Genomic DNA, 11,709 nt, shown 5'->3' on the forward strand with positions numbered 1-11,709 from the left:
CTAATCCTAATCCTTTGTACAGTTCCTCATGTGCTGACTCCCAACCATAACATTATTTTTCTTGCTACTTCATAACTGTAATTTTTACTGCTATGAGTCCTAACGTAAATATCTGATATGCAGATGGTCTTAGGCGACCCCTGTGAAAAGGTCATTTGGCACTTCCCCAAAGAGGTTGTGGTGCACAGATTGAGAACCATCGGCTTAGAGGTTGTGTCTTTCCCACAGTCGACCCACGACTGAAGCCCTGGATTCTTGCAGAATGAAATGTGTCCTTCTGGTATTTAAAATTATCTAAAACAGAACACCAGAGAGTTTTAGGAATTGGGACCAACTACTTCTTTTCCTGGGAAATAATTGTTGATACCTGTTCTGGAAAGCTCCTTGAGCTTGACGGTCCGGAAAGCTTGGAGATAGGCCCTGCAAACGGGATACAGGGAAGTAGGGAAGTCTCCTATTTCTTTCTTCTGCTTGTTGTTTTCCTTTTGTTGTCTCCTGGCCCAGATGGTGCCCACAAAGCATCAAATGGCTGAGGCTGGTCCCCTGTTCACTGCTAGGCAGGGAGTACTAGCATTCAGAAGTGACATGGCTGTTATATGGCAAGTCACAAATGGATAGATAGAAGGTGTTGACCCTTCTGTGCAGTAGGGCAGGAAGGGATACAGGGATCTTGCTCCTCCCCAGTGCAGCCCCAAGAGGCCCTGTGCCACCCTGGTCAGGCACATTGTGGTGAGGCATGACAGAGCTGGTAACGTAGACAACAGCATCACCAGGACTGCCCATGCACGTGGGTGGGGCTGGCTTGTCTGTCTCCCTCCAAGTGTTTTCACTATTGGAGATCAAATGTGATATCTCGCCGTTGATATGGCTGATATAGGGAACTGTGCTGGCTGACTAACCTTTCCTGAGTGCAATTGTGACAATACGCAGCCTTTCCAATGTGCAGTATTCCCTCCAGGAGACTGAGCAGCAATACTTCCTCCCCTCCCCCCCTGACCCTTCTCGCAGAAGACCTCAGGCAGTGTCATACCTATGGGGAGTCAAGAGGAACAGAGAAAGGACAGCTACTGCTGCCACACTGGGCAAGATTCCAGCCCCACCCCAACAGCGGCCCATCACATTCTATGGAAACCAGCATATTCCTGAAGGATGGGACCGTTGGCTCCACTGCAATTTATTAGTTCATCAATCCCAAGGGAGTCTCCAGCTCTGTTGCTATTGCTCAGGGGCCCACTAGATGGAGGTGTAGACTGCCAAGTTCCTGACCTCCCTGGAGAGAGGAACTGGAGAGCAGTTAGGAGCCTGATTTCACTGGATTTAATAGATGTTCTGGGGTGAGGTACTAGTACAGCCCTGATGCTTTCTGAAACATAACAGACTCAGGAGAAGGTGAAGCCAGGGGGACTGTAAAGGTTGCACCGTGTGGCCCTTCATGTTGCCTCCTATTTATCCCGCCAGTCCATTCAATTCTCTCATCAAGCCTGTGAACTGAGCATTTGCTTTTGTAGAGGGGTAAGTGGTAAGCACTAGGATCCCTACTGCATGACATCCTGCTAGTCCCCAGACCAAACGGTGGCTCCTGTTCTCTAAGCTAGATCCCCAGAGGATCATCAGGAGCTGCTTGTGAGAAGAAGGGTTGTGGGCTTCGGTGGCCAATCACTTCCAAAGGCTCTGAGGGGGATTTGGAGGAGGGGATGCTGAAAGCACGCTTCTCTGGTGAAGACGGAAAGGAGGGTGGGAAGGACAGTAGGGACCATCCTTACAGAAGGTGGTGGATGGAGTTCCCTTGAAGGTTTCAGGGACAAGACAACTGTAGAGAAACCTGTGGAGCCAGAGAGGAAGGGCGCCATATTGGAACAGGGTACCTCAAAAGCTGGGCATGGGTAAAACAGACTCGATTCTTCAGCTAGAGGAGGAAGCTATTTCCTCAGAGTTCCCAGGGTTGATGGGAAAAGGCAAGCGTTGGCACACAGTTAGCAGAAACACCACCTTATTTTCAAAGTGGCTAAATTTAAGTCGCCAGAGTGGCAACTGTCAGAGGACTTGCCCAGGGAGATCCCACCCCAACCCTGCCAAGCAAATTCTGAGGTTTTGGCAGGAGTGCCTTAGGCACAGGGCAGGTCTCTGTTGCCCCATCACTTGTGGGGTAGGGGGCGGGGTGGTGTCCCTGCCTTTTCACACCATTGCACAGGCTTCTCCCATCTCTGAGCTTTACTTCCTCCTCCAGGAAGCCTTCCCTGACTACTGGCTCTGAACTTTACTTTCCATTCTTGCTTGCTGATAATGTCTTGCTCCAAACTCTCTAAGTATCCCCTACCTTCTTTCTTTCAAAAAAATTTTTTTTTAAAGATTTCTTTATTTACGTATGTGAGTACACCATTACTCTTTTCAGACACACCAGCAGAAGGCATCAGATCTCATTACAGATGGTTGTTGGGATTTGAACTCAGAATCTCTGGAAGAGCAATCAGTGCTCTTAACCACTGAGCCATCTCTCCAGCCCTCCTCTGCCTTCTAAAGAGAGTATTTGCACCCCTTCTTGTACCACAGAGACCACCTTGTAAACACTGAGTTGCTTGCAGTCCCCGTTGGCATGGCAGGCCCTGTGCTGGATGACTGTGTAAGAAAGGAGTGAAAAACGAGAGTGGATGGATGGATGAACAGATGGATGAATCAATGAGTGGTCAGTAGGTGAATGGACAGATGGATAGATGAGTGGCTAGATAAATGAATGAGTGGGTAGATAAATGGATAGATGGACATATAAGTGTATGGATAGATATATAGATGGACAGAGAGTTGGGTAAGTGGAAACATGGATGATGAATGGGTGGACATGTGGATGGATGGATGGATGATGGAAGAAAGGATGAGTGGGTGGATAGATGGATGGATGGGTGAAAATGAATGGCATGTAGAAAACCTTTCCTAATGCCTGAGCTATATGAACAGTAAGCCCCACTGCTTGCCCATTAAGCTGTGTGGTGTCCTCTGCACAGAATGAAAGCTGCAAAGACCAGGGGTTCAGGAAAGTATTCTCTGCCCGGGTGAAACTGGCTGGGAGTGGGAAGGAGAGGTAGGAAGGGATGTGGAGAGTCAGGTGTCAAAGAGGCAAAGGAATTTAGGAAACTGGATGACTCCCGTGTCACCTGTGGCTGAGAACTGAGAGCCAAGAGCAGGCTGGTTAGCCAGTGCTTTTCTCCCCTTGGATTCCCTCCCCTAGTGTTCCTTCTGACAAACATTAAGTGGCCGGCATTTGAAAATGTATCCCTGTTCTCCAGCCATCGAAAACTGAAAAGCCCTAAGGAGCGTCTTGACTAAGGCCTATTTTTCACCTTAAATCTAACCAGCTGGAATCCTTTCGAAAGGAACAAATTGCCCTTAAGTGGGGACTGTATGCTGCACCAGAGGAATAGAACAAAAGCCACAGTGCTCTGTCCTGCTGTCCCTTAAGTTGCCAATCAGGATCCTGAATACAAGGGACCCTGAAAGTTCTCCAGAGCTGCCCAGGCACATCCCCCTGCCACCCGTGTCTGCAACGGCAAGCCTGTGTTACCATCCCCAAGGGAGCACCCACCCCCACATTGTAGAGACAGCTTTCTTAAGGCCTAACGATCTGGAGACAGGCACAAAGGTGCAGGCATCCACAGACTGCCTTCAGGGGCTCTCAGATCTCACCAGCCTTCCCTAGCCTTCTCTTTCCAGACAGAGTAGGAGTACAGGGCCTGCTACAGGCACAAAAGATTTCATACAGGCTTTCAGAAACTCTAGATAATCCCTGGTAAAGTGGCTTCTAGTGGAAGGGATAGATTTATGGGACCCGGAAGTAGGCCTTCCTGGCAGAGGTGGGCAGGGTGGACACGCTCACAGGGGCTGCTGACTGTAGACTGTAGACTGTGCTCAAGGGTCTGTGGCCACACAGGCTCACCATGTTGTTAGCAACCTAAGATGATTCACATTCTGTGCTCCCAGTGCCACGTAAGCTCTCTTGACTTAAAGATAGAAGAGTTTCCAGGGCAAGTGGAGGAAGCAAGCAGGTAGCCCCAAAGCAGAGGGATGTAGGTGTGGGACACGACTAGTGAGGGGCAGACAGCAGCCATTAAGGTCAGGTGGGAAAGTGAGGTATGGGAGGCAGCAAGGCCCTGAAGTGGAGCCTGAAGCTATCTTGCAGCCACCATCTCATGTTTAGGCTGAGGACTGGGAACAACTTTGGAAGGGCAAGGTTACTGTGGCAGCAGATGGGGCAGGGGAGGGAAACCTGAAGGAATGCCATGGTGATGGAGATGTCAGAGTGGTGGGGTTCATGAGGGGCTATGTCTGTGGGGATATCAGGAGAAGGGTTGAGTGGGTGGAACCCTAGGCTTTGGGGAGAGATGGGCACGAGGGTTTGAGTGAGGCTGAATAACTGATTTATCCCCTTTGAGAATGGAGGCACCATTGCCTATAATCGTGCCTCCATGTGGTCTCCTTGGGCACAGTCCCAGCCTACATTGGTGCACAGTGATCCTGAGAAAGGCACCTTCACCAAGCAGGAGACATAAGGAAACCTTAGCTCTCTAGAGACAGTTGTGTTGATAGGCATCCCAGGACCCTGTATGTGGATCAGGGACAGCTGCAGACTGACATATTTATCTGTCTTGTCTGATTGAGGTAAGACAGAAAGACTGGGCTGGACATCTGGGAAAAGGGGTCTTCAGTGCCCAGGCCCAGGGAAATTTATAGAGGACACCTCTCTCTCAGGTAAATATGGCAGCTTAGTGGATGCTGGCTAGAGGTGTCAGGTTAGACAGGTGGTGGAAAAAATGTGTGTTGGACTCAACCACAAGGGAGTCCTTGGTGACCCTCATGAGGGCACTAGGGAGAGAATGAGAAGCAGACATTGTGGAGTAGGCTAATTACTTACTCATAACAGTCGACCAACAGAAAGGACACTCTGACAGGGTAGAGCAGGTAACACAATCCCAAACTGGAGGAGAAAGAGGAAGCATCGTCCTGTTGGAAACATTTGCATGGGAAGAAATGGACAGCGAGGGACATCAACAAGGAGGGCTTTCAACTGGCCCCATACACCTTGGAATTGACTGGACCACCAGAAGCAGGAACTCCCGAAGGGCCAGGAAGTGGACGAGAGGAGGAGCTGTCAGCCTGGGATGGGGGCCCTGTGAGCTGGAATCCAGCCAGCAGACCCCCAACTCCAGGGTGTAGACACAATGTGGGATTGTATCCTGGAAATGAGTGGAAGGGCTTTGTGCACAGAACATGAGGGGTCTTCATGCTGTTAGGTGTGACAAGAGAGGAAAGGGAGGTGAAGGAGGAGAGAGGCAGTAGCTGTGGGAAGAGGTCATGGTGTCCGTGTCCCCTACCTTCCCCAGATAAGGGAGGGAACCCTATCAGCTTAGAACCTGTGATCAGAAGGAAATGTATGACAAGGTGAGGGGACCACCAGCAGGAATGCCACCACCGAACAATGTTTTAGGGAAGACCAGAGGAGCTATGACCTTTACTCGCTAACTAGCACCTAACTGGAGCTTCGTAAATGGCACAAAATTATAAGAAGGGATAGGGAGCTTTGCAGCTCGTCTGAAAGGCAAAGGGTTCTAGAGAAAGGCACAGCTTTGTAGTGTCTGTGTGGCTTGAGGCCAGAGCCTATGAGGATAGGGCTATAGATGTAGGGGTGCTGACAGGCAGAGTTGAACCCCAGGGGACAGAGGGCATCAGTCATAGATTGAGATATGCATCCAGGAGACTCTGTTCAGGTGTCACTGGCTTCTTAGCCTGAGTAGCCCGGCCTGTCTGTGTCCCACTTCAACCTAGGCCACATGGTCATCAGTTGTCTAGAACATGGAATAAGAGACCCCAGACAGCAGACAGGGCCCACTCATCTTTCATATACAACCTTGTGTCTGAAATCTACCCTGAGAACGTACCCTAGTGCCTAGGCTAGACTCAGGGTACCATTCACTCATCGGTCCATGGGTCTGTCCATGCATACCTGCCACTCATTCATTATCTCCACCATCTATCCATCCACATTTCCGTTTATCCAATCAGCCATCCACTGGAACTAACCTTGATGGGGGTTTGCTTTCTGCAACTCTTGCCAGACCCTGTTTCAGGAGCAAGGGATGTAGACAGCATACCCCGGCCCTACCCAGATGTCTCAGAATAGCAAGGATGTCCACCACCACTACTGTGTGCTCCTTAAACACAGGAAGTTGAATGGGGGCCATAAAAACCAACCACAGTGGATCTGGGGCTGGGGATATAACCCCATAAACCAGGTGTGATGGCATACTCCCATCATGCTGGAAAAACTCAAGGTCATCCTCAGCTACACACTGAGTCTGAGGCCAGCCTCAAAAACAAACATCACAGAAACTAAAATAAAGCAAACTGCAGGCTAAATGACTTGCATGTTCCTCCAGGGTAGCAACTTTAGTGAACTCCTCAGTCTTGACCTTTGACATGGTTCTCTTTATCCCCTGACCATCTTTCATGTTGAAGTCCTTACTGAACTTCCAGCCAGACCTGAGTCTAACCCCAGGGGACTCCAAGACAGCGGCCGCCACCTCGAGTACCCAAGAACTGGCTTGCTCAGGAGTACAGCCTTCTGATGTCTGATCTCAGCTGAGGCTCCCAGTCAAGGGTTGAGGAAGCGCTTGCAGATGTTTCAGATCAAATAGCGTCTCTTTGAACAGCTGTGTGGGCTGCTGCACAGGAGGGCACATGGGACCTTCCAAAGAGTTCAGTGGGTTTGCATCTGGTTGAGACAAAAGGCAGGAGCGCGCGCACGTGCATGCGTGCGTGCGTGCGTGCGTGCGTGCGTGCGTGCGTGTGTGTGTGTGTGTGTGTGTGTGTGTGTGTACAGGATCTATTCACTGCAGTCTGCTGAGCACCAGCAAAGGCTTCTTAGCCTCTGTTGTTCAGAGGATGTGCATCTTTAACGCCAGAAAGGCTCTTGCCCGTTCTCACCAGAGAAAGAAGGCAGGTCTGAAGAGGAGTCTTGAGAAGGGTTTTGCAGATTTTTAAGAGACGCAGTATATTATCTATTGTTCACACCTGCAGGGTGTGGTGGGGAAGGAAGGAGAGGAGCTGAGGTGGGACAGTAACAGAAGGCTGTGCAGCAAGAATGGCTGTCTGTTACTCTGACTTTAAAGATTCCTTTCATTCTGCAGGGACCAGGGTACACCATCACTTTGGGGTGTGGGGCTTGTACATCATGAAGTCTGTGTGACCCTAATTATAGCCTCAGCCTCATGGGCATCATGAGCAGACCGAGTAAGTCTCAAGGCCTCTGTTTTGCAAACAAGGGAACACAGTTCTGGGAAAATGATTTCTTATTAGACTTTATACTTTAGTTTTCGATTTGCAGTATTACAAAACAGAAAATCAAAAGGGTCCCCCTGTTCCCCTGTCCCTCTGTCCCCATGTCTCCCTGCCCCCTGTCTTCCTATCCCCCAGTCCCCATACCCCATCCTCCTGTCCACCTGTCCACCTGTCCACCTGTCCCGTCCCATGTCCCCTGTCCCTCTGCCCCTGCACACAGCTGTCGATATCCATTTATGTCACCCAGAGCTGGTGTTGCACCCACCATGCCATGGCTTTGTGTCCTCATGATGACATGCAGCCACTGTTACAAAGTAACCAGACAGGGTTAAGTTCAGTGCCCTCAGGACACTTAGTGCACTTCTTGCTTATCCCTCCTTCCCCTAACATGCCTGGCAACTGCTGATCCTTTCACTGTTTCTAAATTTGCAGTTTTCCAGAGTATAACATAGCTGAATCCTTCGGCACATAACCTTTTTAGATTGGCAGCGCCTCTGCTGCCATTGGGCATCTGAACTCCTGTGGTATCTTTTTGCTCAAGCCAATGGTCAACTGCCCTGGGCTGGGTTTTCCCCTGAGGATTACTTTTCCTTTAAATGGACATTTCTACCAAGACTTTGATGTGAACAGAGGACCACTCACTTCTGCCCCTGGCACTCTCTCTGTCCTCTCCTCTCCTCTCCTCTCCTCTCCTCTCCTCTCCCCTCCCTTACCCTCCCCTCCCCTCCCCTCCCCTCCCCTCCCCTCCCCTCTCCTCTCCTCTCCAATATAAATGTATCTAGGGTAGAGATGTCTATATGCCTGGGAAAGAAACAATCACAGATCACAGGTAGTTCTGGTGAGGTGAGATTCATGCTTCGATATGGAGCAGAGTGCAAGCCACTGGGAGTTTTGTCCCTCAGTAATAACAGGGTAAGTGTCACAATTTTCAAAGCACTTTCCCTTGTTATGACAGTCTTTGCTGTGTGTTCTGTGCCGTACTATAATTTCACATTTCTTATCTTACATCAGTCCCCATAGACAGGCTGGACAGGTGTGGGGCTCTAAGAGGCCTAAAGAGGCAGAGGGTGTCTCCCCAGATCCCTTAAGAGAAGTGTGGGCTGGAGGGGTGGGGTGTAGCTTAGTGGGTAGAGTTCTTGCCAAGAATGCACAAAGGCCTGGGCCTGACCCCTAGCACTGAACAAAACCAAGCATGGTGGTGTGTTTATAATCTCAGCACTCCTCTGGAAACAGAGGCAGAAGGATGAGTTCCAAGTCATCCTTAGTAACATGAGTTCAAGGTCAGTCTGAGCTACATAAGACCCTGTCGGAGGGGCCACACCTTGACCTAGAGCCTTGTACCCATTGTCTTGCTGCCCCCAGACCACCTCCAAGTCTCACTGTAACCTGGGAGACATTATTTTCGTGTGGTATGCAGGCCAAAGTGCTGAGGCCCTGGCTTCTAAGTCCTTCTCTGTTCCCGATATCTTTCCATTCCCACTATGCACAGACGTTTATGTGAAGACATTCACCAGCCCTCCTCCATGTGCCGGGCTCTGCGCTGTCGGCTCTGGCAGTAGAGTCTAGGAGACTGAGGCACAGGAAGAGGCCTCAGCTACATAAGAGAGTCTAGAATTGAGCTCATGCCTTCTCACTTCCTCATGAGGAGAGGGTCACATGGAGGGTGCTCCACACAGAGGGTGTTCCACGTGGCCCAAAAACTACCTCTTGCTGTAAGTTTGCACACACACACACACACACACACACACACACACACACACACACCCCGCCTCCACTATTTCCCTGAGCCTGTGTGGCCCAGACCCTTCCCATAGTAATGGAAGCAATACAGGCCTACTAGGTGCCCAAAAGACTTCCCAGGTTCAGGGAAGAAGTCAGGACAGGAAGCAATCACTTCTCTTTTCATACGAGCTAGGATGATTTCAGAAACGTCCAGTGCCTTAACCAAAGGACAAGAGCATAGACCAGGCATGCAGGAATATGAACAGATCAAGGACCCTGCAAGTCTTTGTTGCTTTTTAGATGACATGTGGGTATCTAGGCCTGTGTTCTTTCCATTGCTATGGGAATGTAGAGGGACCAGGCCCATGCGCGCTCAGGAATGTAGGGCCCCAGACTCCCAGAAGGACGGGGTGGCAAGGGATGAGAATGCAAAGTTACTGTGGGTGGTGTGGTGTGGGGGTGTCCTGTTCCCTAGCCTGCTTGTGGATAAGCCGAGATGGCCTCCTGCTCGCTCCGAGGTTGTAACTGAAAGAGTAACCACCAGGGGGAGCGAGGTGACCGTTATCCTGCCCTAAACAACGCAAAGCCCCGACGCTTGGCTGCGTCCACCAGGGCAGGAACACACAGGTTTCTGCTAGTCGGTGGAGCGGGATCCTTGAATGAAGGTACAGAGTCCACCATGTGGCTCAGGTGGGACGCTTTAGGTACCAAACCTTGCTAGTCTTTCTTTTCACCAGTTCAGAGTGAAACTGCACCTCTGTTACGACAGTGCAAATAACCAGATGTAGAATGCATTCCTTTTCTAATGTCCCCGATTCGCCCCTAACTAATTAGCTGGGGGAAACTGCTAACTGGAAGAACATTGAGGGTACCTCTCACTGCCTACCCACAAAGATTTTGAAAAAGTGTTCGCGGTTCCCCAACCCACAGACTTCCTGAGTGGAAATTGTGAACCGAGCTGAGGCTCAGTTAGAATCTAAGCCTAGAGGATAAGAAGCCAGGGACTCTCGGAAGGTTTAATCTTTGTTGTTATTGCTTGGAGCTCTGCCATCCCGTGCAATCTCCCTGGTTCTCTTAAGATTCCTCGTTCTCCCTTCGAGTCCCAAGAGTATCCACTTCAAGGGTAGGAGCCAGAGGACAGTCCTCTGCGGAATTGTTTTGGCCGCATCTGGAACATTTCCCCCAGTGGGTGGCTCCCTCCTGCTAGACACAGGACCCAGCTCTCCCTCATTCATTTCTCTGTCCCCTCCTTAATTGTCCCTCTTTTCCTTTGGTGTTCTTATCCACTTACCAAAACCTCAAGTCACATGGCCACTGAGACATGGCCCCTCATGGATATGCCCAACCCCAAGCATCCAGTCCCCATCTTACCCCTTATCAAATTTGATTCATCTCCAGTTTTAACTCCAGGACTGGGGAGAGGCATGGGGTGGGGCAGTGGAGGGTTGTCTCTGTCTCTCCCACTGTGGTACCGGGGCACCAGGGGTTGCTACCTTGGCAGCGGTGACCTCTCTCTGGACCTAGATTGTTGCCATAGCCTCTCACCTAGTTGTCAACAATCTCCAGTTTGTCCCCAAGACCCAGCATGTTCTCAATTCAGCCATCAGAGGGAGCCCTTAAATCTGTGGGTCACATGAGTTCGAGCCTTTGCTCAAAATCTGTCATGTTTCAGTCAGTTTCCTGAGTAAAAGCCTGTCCTACCAGTGCCTGCTAGATGCCTCCCCTCCCCCATCTGACCTGTTCCTCACATCTTGTCGCTCTCAGCTCCTCTGTGCTTTGCCCAACTAACTTACCTGGTTTCCCAGGATACCTGGGCTCCTTTGCACCAGGGAATCACTCTACCTTATGATACCCCACCCACCCCTCCCACCTTCCTCGCATGGCTCTCTCATTCCCTTTTATGTTGTTGCTTGAAGGTCACCTCCTCAAGGAGGCCTCGGAGAGTCCCCTTACCCCCTCCTAATGACTATTCACAACCTTCCAACCTACATGCTTCAGTCTTTGTGAGCCCCCCCCCCCACCGCCCCGCACCCCGTGGCTCATGGGTAGTTGAGTCTCTGGGCTGTGTTCTCATGGCTTCCTTGACGCTTCTGGGGTTTGCTAGCTTGTCTTTCTGCTGCTACCACTATCCCACAACTAGACTGTAAGCTTTCTGAGGGCAGGGCCCTTCATCTGTTTAACTCAATGCTGCGTCCTACATGGAGAACACTCTCTGCCATCCAGCAGGCTCTTAATACACTTTATTGAATGGCTATGATTCAGTGAATCGGTCAATCTTTCTTTTTTCCTTCCTTCCTTCCTTCCTTCCTTCCTTCCTTTCTTAACCTGGTAGTTTTTCTTCTTTCTTTTCCGGTACCTTCCCCAGATCTACCCCTCCCTTTTTTCCCCTCAGAAAAGAGCAGGCCTCCCAGGAATATCAACTCAACACAGCCTAACAAGATAGAATAAGTCTAGGCACAAACCCCCCATCAGGGCTGGATGTGGCAACCCAGTAGAAAGAAAAGACTCCCAAGAGCAGTCAAAAGAGTTAGAGACAGACCCCACTGCTGCTGTTAGGAGTCCCATAGGAACCCCAAGCTAAACAACCACAACATGCATGCAGGGGACCTAGCACAGACCCATGAGCTCCGTGATTGCCGCTTCAGTCTCTGTGAGCCCTAT

At 50.4% G+C, this 11,709-nt stretch overlaps 1 protein-coding gene across 3 annotated transcripts in view; it reads left to right on the top strand.

The window, feature by feature from the left end:
* Pebp4 (phosphatidylethanolamine binding protein 4) overlaps positions 1-11,709 on the top strand; it is a 215,794-nt gene that overhangs the window by 14,093 nt on the left and 189,992 nt on the right. The window lies entirely within an intron of this gene.

The sequence above is a fragment of the Rattus norvegicus genome, chromosome 15, assembly GCF_036323735.1.
Source record: "Rattus norvegicus strain BN/NHsdMcwi chromosome 15, GRCr8, whole genome shotgun sequence".
In the NCBI taxonomy this organism is placed as follows: domain Eukaryota; kingdom Metazoa; phylum Chordata; class Mammalia; order Rodentia; family Muridae; genus Rattus; species Rattus norvegicus.